General features: G+C 36.6%; 1 protein-coding gene across 5 annotated transcripts in view; it reads left to right on the top strand.

Annotated features, from left to right (window-relative positions):
* NBEA (neurobeachin) overlaps nucleotides 1-15964 on the top strand; it is a 629334-nt gene that overhangs the window by 333893 nt on the left and 279477 nt on the right. The window lies entirely within an intron of this gene.

The raw sequence follows: 15964 nt of genomic DNA, 5'->3' as shown, positions 1-15964 counted from the left end.
AAACTAAAAATAGAACTACCCCATGACCCAGCAATCCCATTACTGGGCATATACCCGGAGAAAAGCATAATTCAAAAAGAGTCATGTACCACAATGTTCGTTGCAGCACTATTTACAATAGCCAGGACATGGAAGCAACCTATGTGTCCAATGACAGATGAAGAAACGAAATTGAGTTATTTGTAGTGAGGTGGATGGACCTAGAGTCTGTCATACAGAGTGAAGTAAATCAGAAAGAGAAAAACAAACACCGTATGCTAACACATATATATGGAATCTTAAATAAAAAAGGTTCTCAAGAACCTAGGGGCAGGACAGGAATAAAGATGCAGACGTAGAGAATGGACTTCAGGACATGGAGAGAGGGAAGGGTAAGCTGGGACGAAGTGAGAGAATGACATGGACATATATACACTACCAAATGTAAAATAGATAGCTGTTGGGAAGCTGCTGCATAGCACAGGGAGATCAGCTCAGTGTTTGTGATCACCTAGAGGGGTGGGATAGGGAGAGTTGGAGGGAGACGCAAGAGGAAGGGAATATGGGGATTATATGTATATGTATAGCTGATTCACTTTGTGATACAGCAGAAACTAACACACCATTGTAAAGCAATTATACTCCAATAAAGATGTTTAAAAAAAGTAGTGGGGGCTTCCCTGGTGGCGCGGTGGTTGAGAGTCCGCTTGCCAATGCAAGGGACACGGGTTCGTGCCCCGGTCCGGGAGGATCCCACATGCCGCGGAGCAGCTGAGCCCGTGAGCCATGGCTGCTGAGCCTGCGCATCCAGAGCCTGTGCTCCGCAACGGGAGAGGCCACAGCAGTGAGAGGCCCGCATACTGCAAAAAAAAAAAAAAAAAAAAAAAAATAGTGAACACTCAATATTTGTTTCTTATAATAATAGCAATACCACCACATCTAACATTTATTAAATATTTATTGTGTGCTAGGCACCATACTAAGAACATTACATGGGTTATTTTGTTTAACATTCAGAACATCTCTATTAAGGTTGATACTGAATTTTTTTTTTCATATTACAATGAAGAAATTGAAGATTTCAGAGGTTAAGTGAAACTTAGATAGTATCACACAACTTGTAAAATAGAAGCAGAGTGTGTCAATCAGGGTTCTCCAGAGAAACAGAAAAGAACCAATAAGATATATGTCAGACATAGATATAGATAAGATATAGCTGTGGATATGAATATGGATATGGGTGTAGATATATATAGATTTATTTTAAAGAATTGGCTCACATGCTTATGGAACCTGGCAAGTCTGAAATCTGTAGGGTGGGCTGGCAGGCTGGAAGCGTAGGCAGGATTTCTGTCTTGGGGCAGAAATCCTTCTTCTCCAAGAAGCCTCAGTCTTTTCTCTGAAGACCTTCAACTGATTAGATGAGCCCCACCCACGTTATTGAGAATAATATCCTTTACTTAAAGTCGACTGATTATAGATGTTAATCACATCTACAAAATACCTTCACAGCAACATCTAGACTAGTATTTGATGAAACAGCTGAGCACATAGCCTAGCGAAGTTGATGCAGAATTTAACCTTGAGACAGTACAATAGCACAAGCATTTTGCCCCAGCTGTAGACCTTGTCTCTCTTTTTGTGTCATCCAAATTGGATTTATCTACTCAGTTATATGTAGTGAGGACTATAACATTATATTGCTAACAATTCAACTGGTATAATATAGGATATTACCTTAAATGTATAAAGCTGTACACGGTTTGGTTTTAATATTTCACCAGATAATTAAAATACAGCTAAAGGACAGAGACTTCCGTAGTGAGAGTCATGTGGTAACGTGTCGAATGCATCCTCTGCTCAGCTTTCCCTTTATGGTAGCTCATTAGATAGACGGGAAGGCTGGCAACAGGACCCCTCAGAAGAACAGGTATCCTTTGTCCTTTTCTGCACATTAATTCCCAGTGCTGATTAACTGAAAAACACACAATCTGTCTATTATCATCCTTTACTAAGTGGGACACTGAACTCTAATCTTTCTTAGTATTTAATTAATAAGGCTCAGTTGTTGGACTGCTTCTCCTTTTTGTCTTATTCACTCTCTAGGCAATTTTATCTAGTCTCGTGGCTTTAAAAAATACCAGTATGTTAGTAACTCCCAAATTCTCCAGGTCTCTCTCCCTTATCTCCAGACATGTATATCTTCCTACTTGGTATCTTCCATTTGGATATCTAGTTGTCATCTCACACTAACATGACAGAACTGAGCTCCTGAGATTTTCTCCCAAACCAGTTCCTCTTGCAGTCATCTCCTTCTTAGACATGGAGAACCCCAGTTTTGCAGTTGCCCAGGCCATAATTGTTGCTCTTTTCCTTAACTACTCTTCACACATCCCATATTGAGCCCTTCAGCAAATCTTACTGATTCTGCCATAAAAAAATCCAGCATTTGACTGCTTTTCACCATTATCTCTGGTATCGCCTTGATCCACGACACCATCATTTCTCACTTGACTTATTGCAACATTACTTTCAACAGTCTTCCTGCTTCTGCCCTTGTCCTCCTAAAGTCCATTCTCAGCATAGCAGTGTGGGTGATTCTTACTGAAATGTAGAACCCTTTGCTCCTCTGCTCAGGAACCTCCAGAATTATACTGTGCAAGAAGGTAACCACTAGTCAGATGTGGCTATACAAATTTAATTAATAAAAAAAAATAATTTAATTAAAAATTTAGTGCCATAGCTGCACTAACCACATCCAAGTACTCAATAGCTGCATGTGTCTCGTGGTTCCCATATTAGACACCACAGAACATTTCTATCATTGCACAAAATTCTACTGGACAGTGCTACTCCAGAGACTTCCCATGTCACTGAAAGAAAAAACCTACAAGGACAAAGAAATGTAGAATGGTCAGAGAAGTCCATTCTGATGAGGAACCATTTGAACAAAGAGCTGTCTGAGCATTTCAAGCAGAGAGAACAGCATACAAAAGAAGGAAGTGCTTGGCCTGTGCAGAAAGTAGTCAGAGGCCAGTATGGCTGCAGTGGAGCGAGCCATGGGGAGGGAAGGTACTGTCATCTGGCCTCCCTTAGCTCTTTGACCTGCTTCTCCTACTACTCTGCCCTTGTACTTTCTGTCAGTCACTGTAGCTTCCTGCTGTTCTTCAAGTTTGCAGGGTGTGCTTGCTCCGTGTGGAATGCTTTCTTACAAAAAGCCCATGTGGCTAGCTCTCCCGCTTTGTTCCAGCTTTAATTCAAATGTACTTTCTCAAAAAAGTCTTCTGTGGCCACCCTGTCTAAAATTCTACTCCTTCCTCCAAATATTTAGTACTACATTCCTCTGCTTTGTTTTTCCTTTTTCAAAATTTTATTACTAACATACCGTATATTTTACTTATTTAGCAGTTGCATTGTTTTGTTTACCACTAGAATGCAAGCTCTGTAATGGAAGGGATTTTTATCTCTTCTGTCCACAGTGTTATCCCTAGCACCTAGAATAATGCCTGATGCACAGCAGGTGCTAAATAAATGTTTGTTGAGTAAATTAACAAATGAATGCTTGGTATATATCCTTTGATACAGTGACACTACTGGTAATGGAATGGAAAAACAACTTAGTCTATTGTCTGTGACACTTTTATATTTTAAATGGAATAATTTTATTAAATGACAAAAAGTACTTACCCCTGCATGAAATGACAGCTCAAGCTCATCTAGAAAACAGGATGAACAGTTCCTACTTCACTGGGTTATTTTAATGGTAAAATGAAATGTTATGTGCAAAATGCTTAGCACAACGTATGGCACGTAGTAGATGTCTCGTACTTGTTAGTCACTTTTTATGTTCGGCAGCCCTTTACAAAGAGTCTTTTCTTAAAAGACAATTTTTTTTAGAGTAGTTTTAGGATTAAAACAAAATTGAGTGAAAGGTACAGAGATTTCCCATATACCCCCTCCCCCACACATGTGGAGTTTCCCCCCATCAATGTCTCCCACCGGAACGGTTCGTTAGGGATGAATCATAATCACCCAGAAGTGTAATCACCCAAAGTTCATAGTCCATCTTGGTTTTGTATATTCTATGGATTTAGACAAATGTCTGATGACATATATCCATCATTATAATATCACACAGGGTAGTTTCACTGCCCTAAAAATCCTCTTTGCTCTGCGTATTCATCTTTCCTCTCTCCCCATCCCTGGCAATCACTGATCTTTTTATTGTCTCCATAGTTTTGCCTTTGCCAGAATGTCATATAGTTGTAATCATATAGTATGTATCCCCTTCAGATTAGTTTCTTTCATGTAGTCATGTGCAAGCTTCTTCATGGCTTGTTAGCTCATTTCTTTTAGTGCTGCATAATATGCTAGTGTCTGGATGTGTCAGTTTATTTATCCATTCACCTACTGAGAGGCTTCTTGGTTGCTTCCACATTTTGGCAGTAACGAACAAAGCTGCTGTAAACATCCATATGCAGGTTTCTGTGTGGACATAAGTTTTCAACTCCTTTGGGTAGATACCAAGGAGCGCAACTGCTGGCTTATATGGTAAGAGTATGTTTATTTTATGAGAAACCACCGAACTGTCTTCAAGGTGGCTGCAAGGTTTTGCATTCCCACCAGCAGTGAATGAGAGTTCCTGTTGTTCCACATCCTCACCAGCATTTGCTGCTATTGGGGTTCCAGATTTGGGGCATTCTCATAGGTGTGTTGTGGTATCTAGTTGTTTTAATTTACATTTCCCATAATGTGGAATATATTTGCTATGCTTATATCATCTGTATATCTTCTTTGGTAAGGTGTCTGTTAAGGTCTTTGGTCCATTTTTTAACCAGATTGGTTTTCTTATTGTTGAGTTTTAAGTTTTCTTTAATAGTCCTTTATGTCAGCAGTCCCCAACCTTTGTAGCACCAGGGACCAGTGTCGTGAAAGACAATTTTTCCATGGAACCGGGGGTGGGGGCGGGGGGGGGGGATGGTTCAGGCGGTAATGCGAGTGACGGGGAGCTGCAGATGAAGCTTTCTCACTTGCCCACCGCTCATCTCCTGCTGTGCGGCCCCGTTCCTAACAGGCCGCGGACCAATACTGGTCCACAGCCTGGGGGTTGGGGACCCCTGCTTTATGTCATGTGTCTTTTGCACATATTTTCTCCCAAACTGTGACTTGTCTCTTCATTCTCTTTACAGTGTCTTTCGTAGAGCAGAAGCTTTCGATTTTAATGCAGTCCAGCTTATCTGTTATTTCTTTCATGGATTATATCTTCAGTGTTCTAGATTTTCTCCTATGTTATCTCTAGGAGTTGCATTTTACATTTAGCTCAGTGATTCATTTTGAGTTAAGTTTTGTGAAGGGTGTAACATCTGTGTCTCGATTTATTTTTTTGCATGTGGATGTCCAGTCGTTCCAAAACCATTTGTTAAAAAGACTGTCTTTGCTCTGTTATATTGCCTTTGCTCCTTTGTCAAAGATCAGTTAACTATATTTATAGGAGTCTATTTCTGGACTCTCTGTTCTGTTCCATTGACCTATTTATCTGTTCTTTCACCCATACCACATTGTCCTGGTTACTGTAGCTTTATAGTAGTTCTTGAAGTCAAGTAGCATTAGTCCTCCAGCTTTGTTCTTCTCCTTACAAAGAGTCTTTTAAAGTAGTTTCCCATGCCACTTAGTCACCCTCTAACTTGAAATATACAGTTATAATTTATTTATTTTATTCATTTAATGAACAGATAGCTCTTCAGCTCCTATATTTGCTAGCATAGTCGTGAGCAAAACTGATGTGTTCCCTGCCCTAACATAACTAAATTATAGTCTAGTAGAAGGGGCTGATGCTAAACAAATAATTATAGAAATAAAAGATGCTAATAACAAACTTTGGCAAATGCTAGGAAAGAAAATATAGGGTACTGTGAAAGAGAGAGTATAGCAGAGGATCTTTATTTTAGATTAGGGATTCAGGGAAGACTTTTGAAGAAGGTCGGTTTAAGCTGAGTGCTGAAGGGATGAGAAGGGGATCGTCAGCAAAGGGTAGGGTGTAGAACATTAAGGAGAGAAATATTACAAAGACTCAGAGTGTAGAAATAATAAAATGAACAGAAAGGGGGCTAGTATGCCTAGAGCTTAGTGAGCAATGGAGATAGTGGCTTGAGATGAGTCTGGAGAACATATGAGCCAGATGATTTAAAGCCTTGTAGATCATGTTAAGGATTTGTGACTTTATCCTAAGTGGCATGGAACACAGTGAAGGGTTTTGAGTGGAAGAGTAACATGATCTGATTTATGTTTAGAAAGATTAGTCTGGCTGCTTTATGAAGACATATGCTGGAAGAAATAGGCAAGTACGGTCACCCAGTTTATAGCCGAGTTCACATGTCGCCCTTGCTATAGCATTTCCTGGGTTCTCTATCTTTCCTAAGCCTGCCTCCTCTTATTTTGTTGTTATTATCTGTATTGCAATTATCTATAATATATCACTTAATATTTTATAGCAATTTGATGTGCCTGTCTCTTCCAATAGACTTGTAGCTTCCTAAGTGGAGGGATTGAATAGTACTTATATTTACATCCTTGTTCTTAAATATATGTTAAATCTGAAGGAATTTCATCTCTATCACGTTCTACTTCCTGTTTTACAAAAAAATGCTTAATTTTAACATACAATTCTTTTTAATTTTATCTTTTGACTCAATGATGCTGCTGGCTGTAACATATTTTAGCTTTTGAATTAATATAATGTTATTGATCTATATTTCTTCTCTGAGGAAAAACTAGAGTGTGATAGCTTTTTCTTTTTTTTTTTTTTTTTTTTTTTTTGCGGTACGCAGGCCTCTCACGGTTGTGGCCTCTCCCGTTGTGGAGCACAGGCTCCGGACGCGCAGGCTCAGCGGCCATGGCTCACAGGCCCAGCCGCTCTGCGGCATGTGGGATCTTCCTGGACCGGGGCACGAACCCGGGCACGAACCCGTGTCCCCTGCATTGGCAGGCAGACTCAACCACTGCGCCACCAGGGAAGCCCTGATAGCTTTTTAAAAATGCATATTCAAGAATTAATTCTGTTACATAATACTTAGTATTTACAAACAGTTTTCCCTTATTTATTTTATGTTTTTGGATCATACTTCCTATGTCTTAAACTACGTAATGCAAATTTTAAAATGGGCAAAGGACCTGAATAGACATTTTTCCAAAGAAGATATACAAATGGTTAACAGGTACATGAAAATGTGCTCAGCATCACTAATCATTAGGGAAATGCAAATCAAAGCCACAATGATGTATCACCTCACATCTGTCTGAATGGCTATCATCAAAATGATAAGAGATAACAAATGCTGGAGAGGACAGGTAGAAAAGAGGAACCTTGTTCAATGCTGGTGGCAATGTAAATTGGTGCAGTCACTATGGAAAATGCTATGGAGGTTGCTAAAAAATTAAAAATAGAACTATCATATGATCCAGCAATTCCACTTCTGGGACTATATCTGGAGGAAACAAAAATACTATGTTGAAGAGATATTTGCACCACCATGTTCATAGCAGTACTATTTACAATTGTCAAGACGTGGAAACAACCTAAGTGTCCATCAATGGATGAATGGACAAAGAAGTTGTGGTATGCACATATACAATGGACTATTATTCAGACATTACAAAACAAGGAAATCCTGCCATTTGCAGTAATGTGGATGGACCTAATATTATGCTGAGTGAAATAAGTCAGACAGCGAAACACAAATACTGTTTGATCTCATTTGTATGTGGACCCAGAAAAAAAAGAAAAAAACAAATTCATAGAGAAAGAGATCAGACTTGTGGTTACCAGAAACAGGGTTTGAGGGCAGAGGGAATTGGATGAAGGCAGTCAAAAAGTACAAACTTCCAGTTATAAGATAAATAAGTACTAGGCATGTAATGTACAATATGATGACTATGTTAAGACTGCTGTGTGGTATATGGGACAGTTAAGAGAGTAGATCCTAGGAGCTTTTGTCACAAGGAAAAGAAAAACTTTTTTTTCCATTTTCTTTTTTTTGCTTTTTGTATCTAAGATGATGGATGTTAACTCATTGTGGTACCATTTCATAATATATGTAAGTCAGGCTTCCCTGGTGGCGCAGTGGTTGAGAGTCCACCTGCCGATGCAGGGGACACGGGTTTGTGCCCCGGTCCAGGAAGATCCCACATGCTGCCGAGCGGCTGGGCCCGTGAGCCATGGCCGCTGAGCCTGCGTGTCCAGAGCCTGTGCTCCGCAACGGGAGAGGCCACAACAGTGAGAGGCCCGCGTACCGCAAAACAAAACAAAACAAAACAAAAACAAAAACATAATATATGCAAGTCAAATAATTATGCCATACACCTTGAACTTACACAGTGCTGTTTGTCAGTTATTGATATATCTCAATAAAACTGGGGGGAAAAAAAACTTCATAAGCCATAACAACTTAAATTAAAATCAGGAGATTGTCAGGACTTCCCTGTTGGTCCAGTGGTTAAGACTCTGCGCTTCCATCGCAGGGGCCATGGGTTCGATCCCTGGTTGGGAACTAAGATCCCACATGCTGCGTGACTCAGCCAAAAAGATTAAAAAAATAAAATGAGGATGTACTAGGCCCTTGAGTAAAAAAATACCCACACAACACACGTGCACATACACACGGTCACAATTTTTACTGTGCATTTTCATATAAGCATTACTATTGAGATTTTGTTTTCGTTAGGATGTTGGTAGAAACTCACATTTATTTAGTGCAGCTATGTATCGGCAGTAACTTTGCTGTTACTTTGCATCTAATGCGTTATTTTCATTCTAACAACACTGTAAGGTAGATATTATTTTTCCCATTTTGCAGCTAAGAAATGTGAGTCTCAAAGAGAAGTTGAATAGCTTTCCCAGTGTTACATAGCTAAATAGTAGGGACAGGATTTGAATCTAGATCTGCCTAACCCTAAAGCCCATGGTCATTCCAATGATGAAATTAATTACTAGTTATTAGTTATAAATATTATCAGTTGGAATAATGAAATAAAGAGAACTTAAACAGGAATAAGACTGAAACCTCTGAGGTTTTAGAAAATATTTTTAATGTTTTACAAGTTCAAGACCCGAACTGAATTAACACTGGAACTTCTACCCACAGAGGTCAAGATATAACCTGCAGTCTAAACCTAAGAGGGTTGATTGGCCGGAAAAACAAAAACAGACAGACAGACGTTCTCCATAGGAGATTAGCAGGATGCAATTCAAAGTTATTTAATATACAAAGAACCAGGAAAATCTTGACGTTTCTTAAGGAAAGAGGTTGGAACTATCAGGTAAAGATTTAAAAATAGCTGTTATGACCATCTTTCATGAAGTAAAGGTAAATATTCTTTAAATGAATGGAATGATAGAAGATCTCAGCAGAGTAATAGAAAGTATAAAAAAGAACCAGATGAAAATGAAAAATATAATATCTGAATAAAAAGTAAGTAAATAAAAATAAAAAATTTTAATGTAATATCTGAAATTTTAAAAATACACAGACTGGAAAAAGTATTTGCAAGTCACACATCTTACAAAGGACTTATAAAAGTATATAGGTATAAGTATCTATATTTATACAAGTATAAAATTATACAAAGGACTTACAAATATATATATATACACACACACATATATAGGTATATATGTGTATGTGTATGTATAAAGACTTTCAAAACTTATTAAGAAGACTAACGTTGCAATAAAAAAGCGAGCAAACATTTGAACAGACACTTCACCACAGACAGTATACAGATGATATAAGCATATGGAAAGATACTCAATATCCCCAGCTCTTAAGGAAATTAAAATTAAAACAACAATCATATACCACTACCATTAGAATGAATAAAATTAAAACAAAACAAAAACCTGGTACTGCAAGAGCTGGCAAAGACGTGAAGCAACTGGAGCTCTCATACATTGCTGGTGGAGATACAAAAGGTCCAGAATCTTTGGAAAGTGGTTTGGCGGTTTCTTATACAGTTTAACGTACACTTACCATATGACACAGCAATCCGCCTACTCCTAAGTATTTACCCCAAGAGGAATGAAGATTTACATTCACACAGAAACATGTACATGAATGTTTATAGCAGCTCTATTAATAATTGCCAACAATTGAAAACAGCCCAGGTGTTCTTTAGCTGATGAATGGATAAGAACCTGTGGCACATCCATATTCTGGAATGCTACTCAGCATTGGTAAGGAATGGACTGTTGATAATGCAGCAATCTGAAGGCATCTCAGATGCTTTCTGCTGAATAAAAGAAGGCAGAACACATTGTTTAATTCCATTGATAACATTCTGAAAAAAGCAAAACCTTAGGCAAATAAAACACATTGGTGGTTTCCAGGGGTTAACAGTGGGGGGAGGATTTGACTAGAAAGGGCTAATGTGAGGGAGCTTTGGGGGGGGATAATTAAACTATTCTGTATCTTGATTGTGGTAGTGGTTTCACGATTCTATGCTTTTGTCAAAATTTATAGAACTGTACACCCAAAAGACTGAATTTTACTGTACCTAAGTTAATAAATTTTTAAAAACTTAAAGGCCCCATATATATAGATGATTCTTGAGCTGTGAATACTAATATTTAACAAACTATATTATATTTTTAATATAGAGAATTGCAATCATATTATTTATTTATTGTTTAAAAGTTAAATAACAAGTCAGATTATCTCAGTTATATCCATGCCAACACAGGTATATCGGAACAAAATTGGATTTCCCTACAACTAATACATATAAGTGAATTAATTTTTACTAGATGTATTTTTTTAATTATACAGTTTTTAAAATCCTTATGTATATGTACTAAATATACTGTTCTCTAATAAAGATTATGAAGTACTCAGAAGGGAAAAAAAGAAAATTTTTCCAACAATTTTCAAGTAGTTTAAAATGTCAAGATTTAAATGAGGAATGTGCTCTATAGTCAATGAAAGTTGTTGTTACAAGTGTGTTGCCAAGATATTAGTAGGTACTGGGTTAGACTAAACAATCTACTAATTGTGAGCTCATTAACACTGTGAGATCTCAGACATGGCCAAAATATATATTTCCAATCCCCAACAAATTTCATCTCTCCTATGTCAGCAGTACATCTATATGCTTTCTTCTTCCAAGCACTGAAAATGGTTAGAATATGGATTCTTCCAGGGTTGTATATTGCTGGGTAGTTTCATCAAGGCAAAGGAGCAGGAATATTAAGATACAAGTAAGAAAATGGTTGAAGTGATAGAGTGGTAAGTGATAGACAATCTAGGATAGTTAAGGAAGAGAAGTAAAGAAAGAAGGGGATTGAAACACAGAAAATAATGGAGTCAAGAAAACAAGAGTTGATGAACTGAACTTAGGAAGCTCTAGGATGTTTGAATTTGAGACTTATGAAATACATCAATAAAAGGTTAACAAATCTAGAATGTGGTCATGAAAATAGTCAAGTGGAGTCGAGTTGAAAATCATAGTAATGAGGAGGTCAATAAACTGAAAGGATGGAATCTTGCATGTGACACTTACGTTGAATTACCCAAGATAATTCCAGTATTTGGGATGGAAAGGAAGATTGTGAGCATCTTCTAAGTCTTCAGTAAATAAAAGGAAAAGCCTGAGAGGCTGATAGAGTACTCCAAATGGGGAAGGGACCAAGGTGGTATTACCAGATTCCGCAAAGGTCTTAAAGGAGTCTCAAAGTTCATCTTACCTTAAATTAAAAAAAAAAACATATATATATATATATATATATATACAGAGAGAGAGAGAAAGAGAAAGAGAGGGAGAGAGAGAGAGATGATGGCAAAACTTTAACAGCCTGTCAGATCATTTTCCCTGATAGAATTCTAATGCAGACCATAAAGGTAAGTACAATGAATTGAAAAGACTAGATGATTTTAGATCAATAGGGATTGTATGGGTCAGGACCAGAAATGCCTGTTATTTGGATGCGAAGGTGATCAAGCTGAAACCTATATGACCCAATTGATTACCAATATCATTCTGCTGCTTTTTTTCCTAAAATATATAGATTTTTTAAAAAATTAGTATGATTGTTTTAGTTAAGTCTCTTCAAAGTAAGATACTGTAAAATGCTTAATATAGCAGTAGAATGACATAAAATACACAAATGATAATAATGAAGAAAATCAATAAGCAAATATAAAGTAACAAATCTCACAAAAATTAGACTACTTTCTCAGGCATGGAAGTCATTACTTTTAAAATAAAAATTAGTGTTTTGGATCTCCACAGTAATGAAACTTCTCCTTGGCTAATAAATGGCATAAAGTTTAAAATTTTTGACCATTTGCAGCAAGTGCCTAGAGTTAAAGTGAGATTATCACAGTCTCTCAGTCCTTTATTTGGTTGCTAATTAAAATATCCATATACCAAACTGTAGAAAATGTTTTTCAAGCAGTAACGTCTGGTATCTTGGCAGATGGCAATTTTGTTGGAATCATTGGAGATAGTACATTATTAGGCCATTGAGAAAACTTTCTGGACTCCTTTGATGTGATTGTTTTTATAAGCTTGCTTTTTGGGTTAGACATTTTCACTTAAATATCATTACATTCCCTAAAATAATGTGTTCAACTCATTGACTTTTTAAAATGCATAAAAAGGCATAAAAACATTTTTACAAACATTAGGAATTTGAATTCCAATAGTATTTTTCTCAACAAATATCTCCTTTTTATAACCGCATCTTTTTTTGTTGTTACAAATGAAATGAATAGTTTACAGTGATATTGCTCTATATTGTATGCACACTAAAATTTTATGCATTAGAATGTGAAGTATGTTTTATATTTGTGTTTATAAGTAGTTTAGTGTCTTTTGTCAATTATAAGGGTTGCCTGTTTAGTTGGAAAGTGCCATTGCCCTAGAGTGCTGTATTTTGAAGTCATCTGTCATGGATACAATGTAGAGAGAGAAGACTATTTATGTTTATGGCATTTTAAGTAACTGAGTTAAACCCTTTGGAATATAGAGAAGTGGCTTATTTACTGTCATCACTGTTCACTTAATCTTGTGACCCTGACATGATAGCATTCCCATAAATCTCCCTGTGGGTAGTTCAATAAAACAGATGAACATCAAAATGTAATGATTGTCTCAGCTTTAGGAATTAACTGTGTGATGGAATAAATATGGCCCAGATAGTGATACTACAGAAGCATTTTACCACTCCCTTTCTCTAACAAGTAATACTAGAAAATAATTATTTATTATAATTTATATTCTATTTTCAGATAGCATTGGTAGTATCTAATAGTCACTGAGAGAAAAAGAAAATAGATACAAATAATATGTATATTGTGACTTTTTTAAAAGCAGTTAAAATTTTTTAGCATATTTAAGATTATTAATATAATAAAATTGGTTTTTACAATGATGTTTTAATATAGCTTGATTTTATATTGTGTTTTCATTGCATTACATCCCTGTGTTAATTTTTTTCTGTATGCACTTTTTAAATATTTGAGATTATATAACTCCTCAAACATAAAGTCTCAACGTCAGTAGTTTTTTTATCCCACCCTTTTTATAAGCAACTAATGTCGCATTCCAGGAAAAAGAAAACTGAGGACATTGAGGCATTCAAGAAAAAAATTAACATGCCACACTACAATAAATTAATGGAACAAACTAAAAGAACCTAACACTTCTCACTGTACTGTATGTCAGAGACCATCTTCACAAACCAGAAGAAAATCCACCTTTTCTTCAGCATTTTGAAAAAGTAAATGCTATTAATGCTCTCATTGCTAAGATAATAGATCTATAGAATAAAATGATCTTAAAGAAGTTATATTTGTCTCCCAACAACTTCCATATATAAAAAACTTTTTGTCAGTTTTGTTTGGTGTGGTAAAACCTTTAATCCTCTTTTCAAATAGGATTTCATACTTTGGCTACTATTAATCCAATTTGCATGGTAATGATAAATTCTAAACACCAAAAGTGTGCTATATAATGTAAAATCTATGGGAAAAATAATATTTATGTTTTTATACAAAGATTATTTTAGAAATATAACAAATCTCTGAAACAAACCCTCATAAGCATTTTAGTAGCAATACAAGAAGGAAACAAAGAAGATGAAACTCTGAAGCCTGTCAGAAAAGAAGACCAATTACTAATACAATACAAGTCCCCAGAAAAATAAGATGAATCATATATCTTTACTAATTGAATCTTAGACCACTAGGATCAGGTTGAAAACAATCTTCCATGAAGAGAAGGCGGATGTGTATCATTAAAGAAATGGTCAGCTCCTTTACTTTAGGTGTAGACAACTGAGCCCTAAGAAGACTTTCTTCTGTTTTAATAGCCTTTCAAGCTAATATAAGCCCTAAAAACTTGGTTCATATGATTTTTTTTTTTTTTAAAATTTGGCTGCATTGGGTCTTCGTTGCTGTGCGCAGGCTTTCTCTAGTCACGGTGAGCAGGGGCTACCCCTTGTTGTGGTGCGTGGGCTTCTCATTGCGGTGGCTTCTCTCGTTGCGGAGCATGGGCTCTAGGCACGTGGGCTTCAGTAGTTGTGGCTCGTGGGCTTCAGCAGTTGTGGCTCGTGGGCTCTAGAGCGTAGCCTCAGTAGTTGTGGTGCACGGGCTTAGTTGCTCCGTGGCATGTGGGATCTTCCTGGACTCGGGATCGAACCCATGGCCCCTTCATTGGCAGGTGGATTCTTAACCACTGCGCCACCAGGGAAGTCCCCAGTTCGTATGATTTTTCTAGAAGCTACAAATGGTAGTGTCTCTTTGTAGACAGTCTTAAGACAGAAACTGTTTTCTTTCAGGTGAGGTTCTTTTCTGTTATCATTATTCAGTAAATAGTTACCAAATTGCAGTCAAACACTATATATGAAGATACTGTTCAGAGCCAGGGAATGGGGTGTTCCATAAAGAGGATTTTTATGCCTTTTGAGTTTTAACATAAATCTTAAAATTGCGTATGGCTGGCTTTTGTATGAAGAAAGACATTTGAGGGCTAGGCAATAAAATATGCCAGATATAAGCCATCAAATAGGCATTTTTAAAGCTTATAAACTAGATTTATCCAACTGAAAAGCTGAGCATGTTTTAGTGCACTTTAAGATACATTATTAAGCAGTAAGTTAACAAACAAACGAAAAAGACAAGCAGCAAAATACCTTGTTAACGTCTTAAGGAGCAGTCATTACGAATATGATAATTAAATAGATAATTACAATTTTTACCTTTCAGTAAATTTGATGGTGGCATGGTCAGAGTTATGTGAGCATTAGTTTCAAGTATTACTAGTTTAAGGGCACTTAACTGATGAGGACCTTGTAATTGTTCCCTTGAGGAAGAGATGGTATTTAGTTTAAAATAAACTTGATAAAATCAGTTGGTTTTTATGTAAATCTGTGTCACATATAGGTCTTTTTAATCCATATCAGAAGTCAGATTTTTCTTCCCTGGTTTAACCTAGTAACTTCTTATTTACCATCTCCCAGATGACTTTCATGAAACTTCAACTTTGGTCAACTCGAATTTGATCTGTAAAATAGTAGTCATCTCACAACCTTACACACTCTCCTGACCCAAACTTTGTGACTACTCTGCTCTTCTAATTTTGGCATATAATCCAGGACCTAGAGAAATAAATTTGTCAGATTTGTCACTTTGTATTTCTTGAATTTCTTCAATATCTATTCTGTCCAACTTGAAACCATGCCATTAGAATGGTTTTCACTTTGGAATTACAGTTTCATCCATCTTCCTGCAACCCAAGATTACTTGTTTTTATTCTGGATACGTATCATTGGGTTGGCCAAAACATACATTCAGTTTTTTTCCGTCAGATGGCTCTAATAGTGCTTAGTTGTCTTTAACTTCATTGGAAACAATTTTCTTAGATTGTATTGTGACAGCTGTCATATCAGTGTACATTTTAAAAAGAAAACATCAAAATTGGTGAATTTTTATGT

Source organism: Orcinus orca, chromosome 18, assembly GCF_937001465.1.
Source record: "Orcinus orca chromosome 18, mOrcOrc1.1, whole genome shotgun sequence".
Classification (NCBI taxonomy): Eukaryota; Metazoa; Chordata; class Mammalia; order Artiodactyla; family Delphinidae; genus Orcinus; species Orcinus orca.
The sequence above is the reverse complement of the archived record's forward strand: the minus strand, read 5'-3'. Positions and strand labels throughout refer to the sequence as shown.